At 33.0% G+C, this 6000-nt stretch overlaps 1 pseudogene; it reads right to left on the bottom strand.

The window, feature by feature from the left end:
- Positions 1-2699: 2699 nt before the first annotated feature.
- On the bottom strand, positions 2700-4958 carry LOC120198914 (annotated as a pseudogene).
- Between the last annotated feature and the right edge of the window lie 1042 nt (positions 4959-6000).

Here is a 6000-nt window from a genome sequence, read left to right on the forward strand (position 1 = left end):
AATATTAGATGTAAGTAGTCGGAATCATGAAGATTTACACAAGAATGCAAGCATCTTAATTGATTACCTCAATGTTATCTTGTTAATTTTTACTTGAACGAGTATGAATTTTTCGATGGCAGTGATTGTGTCCCTGAACTGAACTAGGTGGATTTATATAGGCAGTGGAAATGGTACCTTTTTCGCTTGCATTTGAGTTAAGGACTTGCTTTTGATATATAGTTTATCACTTTGCTTTAACTCAGTGGTATTTTGTTTCAAATTGTAAAAAAGAGAAAGAGAATTACAAGTATATAAAAGATGTAATCTAGTTTCCTCGGATTTTCTTTCCTTTACAACAGCCTTTTAGATGCGGAAAATCTGAAATATCGTCGTTTATTGTTTTTCAAATAATTATATCATTAATGACATATTTTTCAAATACGTAATTAAATATAGAAGATACTTTGATATAAAATACAATTAAATATATTATATATTAAATCATCCTTGTGAGAAATTTTCCCATGCGTGTACCTAGATCTTATGTTCCATTAACCACCTATTTTAAAAATCCGGGTTTAAAGCCGTTTTCTTCCTCTTCCTCTCTTTTTCCTTCTATTTATTCTTTACAACTTATGTCAATTTTATTAAATAATCCAACTTTTTTTTTAAATTTTATTTAATCGGCGACGGCACCAGTTTTAATGTTGATTGCCGCCCATTGGTTATCTTTTTTTCTTTGTTTTTTTTAGTTTTTTAATAAAAATAATTATGTCTTTGTAACATGTTCTCTGTCTTTATGGCATGTTTAACCCTGCATTTGTGGCATTTTTTTTCTGCCTTTTGATAGCTTACGGTTTTTTATCATTGTTTTCGTTTATCCTTTTTCTCAAGGTTGGATTTAACATCGCCACGACTAATCAATATGACTCTTATTTGTTATCACGACGATCTTTCCTGTTTTGGACCCTCTTATTGATTTGGAAACGCGTTTTGCGTTCGTTAATAGTTTTCTCACGCCGCTTGACTCTGATTTACAATTTATCGGTGGTCTTTCAGTAGCCTTATACCTTTTTGTGGTTCGTTCACTAATACAGTCAGATTTATTCGTATCTTTATTTTATTCGAGATTTTTTTGTTATATTTTTTAACATTTTCCTTCTTTGGTCCTTATGTGATCTAGGTGGCTAGTTTTTGTCTCGATGGAAATAGAAAAATGTCATAATTATATTTTAGGTTTACGATTATGCTTGTAAATCTTTATTGTACTTTTAGATATTTTCTATTTTAAATAAAACTTTTCACTTTCTAAAAAAAATCAGGGTTTGAACACATATACTTTATATCGTGTTAACTTTTCAAGTTATTATCATAATCAATACATTACATCAACATGAGTCAAAGACATTTGTGTTTTTTCAGTACAATAGTTTACTTCAATTAACATTTATGAAATAGATCTTGTTGAAAATTATTTCTCCTATTGAAAATTATATTTATTTTTTTTACTTTCATAAAAATTTTATTAGTTAATATAAATGATAAACATTTCAAAAATTTGTTGCAGAAAATAGAAACAAAATCCCACATTTATCAATTAAATGATTAATCGTTTAATGAGTTCCATTGATGGAAGGTTCAAATATTGTGTATACACTTAATTTCGTTTGTCATTATTATATTATATAATATTATATATTATATATAATTCTACATTTATATATATTCTACATTTACATTTATTTAAAATATATTTTTCAGGCCTAAACAGGTGGCCCAGACCAAATACACCCAGCCCGTTTACAAATCCAACAGCCCACGTGTGCAACCCACCACACTGACCTAGAGCCCAGCTATCCAGCAACAGATACTCGGTCCACCTGGAGCAGCCCGAACCGGCCTCCAAGCAACCCGCAACAACTAGGGTTTCCAGAACCCTAGTCCCAAGTGCCGCAACAACACCGCCGAAGACCTCTCGCCCCACGCCTTATGCAACAAGCCCGATTTTCCCGGTGATCTCAACAATCGACAAAAGCAAGCAACACAGTTTGATTAGGACTCAAAGACTAGTCTAAAAATAGGTTTTTTAGTATTATAAATAAGTTTGTAATATCATTCGATGGGGGATCACTACGAAATACAAAAATATCCACCAGAGATTACACACAAAATACAAGAGCGTTGTAAAGGCATTCGAAACATTTTTCAAAAAGAAATAAAAAGGGTATTTTACTCAATCAGAGGTAAGTTATGGATCGTTATTTTACCTTTTTAATTAAACTTGCAATTTTCTTAATTAAAGACAACTGGAAACTACGTAGTACCGAAAGGACAAATCAAGGGTGCTAACCCTTCTTTGACTGTAACTGACTCCCGAATCCGACACATCTTTGGTAAGACGCATATCAGGTAAGAAATAAGTATCTGATCAACCCATTTTCTTTAAAATAAATGATCGGTGGCGACTCCTAATCCATTTTCCTAAGTCGAAGCCCAATTCCGGGTCCAACCGAAAGACGGCCACGATATATTGTTTATTAAGTTTAATTTTTAGCTAAAAAAATTAATGAAAATTTATTAAAATTTTGCAGACATTTGATATAATTTAATGATTTTATTCAATTGAAAGATTACAAATTATCAAGAAGTGAATTCCAACATGGACGACATCATAAATTAATAATCAAGTGCATGATATGGCAATAGCGTACAACAAATGGTATCACACAAGCTTAGGCTGTTCAAATGGAAGTGAACTAAGTCTTGGTTATGGTGTCCAAAGCCAAGAAGGTGCTGAGAATCATGGGGCACATGTGTTCGGCTGAGCCCTTCAAAATCATGTCAACGAGAATCCTATTAGCCCTTTCGGATGGCTGGAATGGATCCCAAAAAACATACTCGTCTCTGTTCGGGCACAGATTTGATAATGGAGTGCACAATCCCAAACCATTGTATAATCCTTGACCACAACAAGCTATCTTTGATGTAGTAAACCCTACAAAGAAATTTACCATTCATACGTTAAGATATTTGTGTTCTGAAATGATATTAAGCTATAATATTTTACTTACCATAGGCTCCAGGGTTACTGATGAAATTAATGGTTTGTTGCTGTGTATTAGCAGCAAGGAAAATAGTTGTACCCGGTTGGCTATTGAGCCTGTAATCATTTCAAGAAGTTGTGGATTATACAATGCCGCTCTGCTCGTTGCAGCTCTGGGTCACACTAACCTAGTCCTGTAAACGAACCGAACGAACATGAACAGGGTATGTTTATGTACGTTCATTTAACTTTAACCGAACAAATGAATAAAAATGGACATAAACAAACAAAAAAATTCTTGTTCGTGTTTGTTGTTAAGGAATGTAATTTGTTCATGTTCGTTCATTTAAATGATAAACGAACACAAATGAACTAACATAAACATACGGATGTAAACGAACACAATAAACGAACGAACTTAAACGAACACAAGAAATGAACATAAACGAACGTAAATGAACATAAATGAAAATAATTTTTTTTCTCTCCTAACAATTTTAGGATTATATTTTATTTAATTGTTTTGAGTTTTTTTTATTTGTATTTAAAATTAATTAAATTTTAAAATATTTATGGATATCAGATTAAATTTTATTGGGTTTTAATATTTTAAACATGTCTAGAGAGATTAGGTTAAATATAAATGAACGCACATAAACGCACATAAACGGACATTAACAAATATAAATGAACGAACATATTACCGAACGTTCATGAACGTAAATGAATGAACATGTCCTCTGTTCATATTCATTCATTTAATTAAACGAACACAAAATCTTGTTTATGTTCGTTCGTTTAATAAATAAGCAAACACAAAATCTTGAACATGTCCTCTGAACGTTCGATTCGTTTACAGGCCTACAATGACCATTTGGTCCTCATCGCCAGTTCTGTAGGAACACATCCCAACGGTCCAGTCCCAGTCACCAGAACCCGCCGTGCTCCTAGCTCATACAATCTCTGCAACATAATGTCATCATATTACATTGGTTTCGATTATTCAAGCTCCGGTTGTGATAGCGTTCACTAAATCTATATTCAGGATGAACTCGATATGATCGGAATTTGAATGATCGAATGTGACACGGACAAAAGGGGAAGAGACTTTACCATGAGAAGTTTGTTGTACTCGGAGATGAGATATCTAACATAATCCGGAAGATTGAATTGACGAGATCTTGCTGAAAATGGCACCAAGTAGTAGTTGTTAACAAAATCATTGCCGCCAACGGTGATGAGGACAAGTGCATCGTTTACAATCCTTTGTGCTTCATCTTCTCCAACAAGGTCGGCCAATCTGGACTGGTATTCTTCAAACTATTCAAATTGCCTGAACATTCTTATGATTTTATCTGCAATAATTATAATTTACTTTCAGAAAAAGAATTAGGCAAAATGGATTTGAAAGGGTTATGGAAAAAGAAATTTGTGGACTTAAAAAATTGGATTCCAGTGTCATTGAGGATTCCGATACTAGCAGTAGCGAAGTTGGCACCCACAAGTAGCTTATCTCCATTAAGTTCTGGACTCAAATATTGCAATGTAGGCTCTTATCCAAGTGCATCACCTGATTTGCATACACATTTTAAGTCATTTCATTTAGCATTATACGAATGTATGTTATCCCAGCTCAAAATAAGTATCAGATAAGATAGAACTACAATGAAGAAAAAGAGCAGAAGCCCTAACTGATGAAATCAGGAATGTTTTTGCCATTGGAGAAACGGCCGGTGGGGCGATGGCTAGGAGTATCGATGCCGTAAGGAGGCGAGTCGGCTCGAGCAGTGGTGTCGAGATAATCGTTGTTGCCATTATCAACCAGATAATCACCAAATTCGAAAAAGGCCCTGGCAACAGCCTCAACATGAGTGGTTGAAATTGCCATGAAAAGGCCTAAAACTATCCATGAAACAACAACTGAACTTGCCATTGAATTGGAAAACAAAAAGGAAGAACACATACAAAGACAATTGTTTATGGGAGATTTTGTCTTTGCATGTGAATCTCAAATAATAGGCACTGCTTATATATAGGCAGGCCTTGTTGTCAAAGGAGAATAACATGGCCTACACAATTAAGGCCAATACACTTTTTGAACAGAAGATTTTTCAATTTCCAGAAGGAAAAATAAGTAACAAATATGATGGATATATAATTCAATATTTGAGGCTTGTAAATGGGTTAGGTTTGCCAGAACATCATTTCTGGTTCTCATGTGCTTAACTATTAACCCTTAACTCTTTGGTTTTTTTCCAAATTATTTTCAGCTACCTCATATACAGTCATATGGGGCAATAAAAGTTGTTTTAAATGAGATTGTCATTCAAGGTATAAAAATATAAAATGGACCAACACAAAAATAGTATAATTAAAAATATGATATTATCTATTTAAATTAATTTAAAATTTTTGTTACGAACAAGTTAATAAATAAAGCTTATTTCAGAACCAAGAAGGAAAGGGGGGGAAAGAATCTCACGCCTAAATGAGGTTCATCTTAGCTTAAGAAAATAAGGGAAATGTAACCAAAGGAGTTTTATCTTTAAACTATAGGAAGGTACGCTTACCCTACCTTGTACTTAGTATGACCTAGTTCAGATGAACATCCACATTTTGACATATACAAAGAATTATTTGTAGGCGCTTAAATCTCTATTGATTCACTTAATTTGTAGTATATATAATAATGACTATAGGGTATTGCTTTATTAAGTTCATCAACTATTAAAAGTTACAAAATGATCCTTCGACTATAGAATGTTACTTTGTTAACTACCTCGAATATTAAAAGTTAGAAAATAGTCATTTGACTATTCATTATGTTTCAAACTCGTTCTTTTTCGTTAAAATTTTGAAGCTTGTTAAGTTGGACGTTAACAAGATGACTAATATACGATAGACATTTGTGATTTTATGATCATATTTTATCATATTACAGCAAACAAGTTAACATTCAGCTCAGAATAACATAT

Source organism: Hibiscus syriacus, unplaced genomic scaffold, assembly GCF_006381635.1.
Source record: "Hibiscus syriacus cultivar Baekdansim isolate YM2019G1 unplaced genomic scaffold, ASM638163v2 tig00005030_pilon, whole genome shotgun sequence".
NCBI lineage: Eukaryota > Viridiplantae > Streptophyta > Magnoliopsida > Malvales > Malvaceae > Hibiscus > Hibiscus syriacus.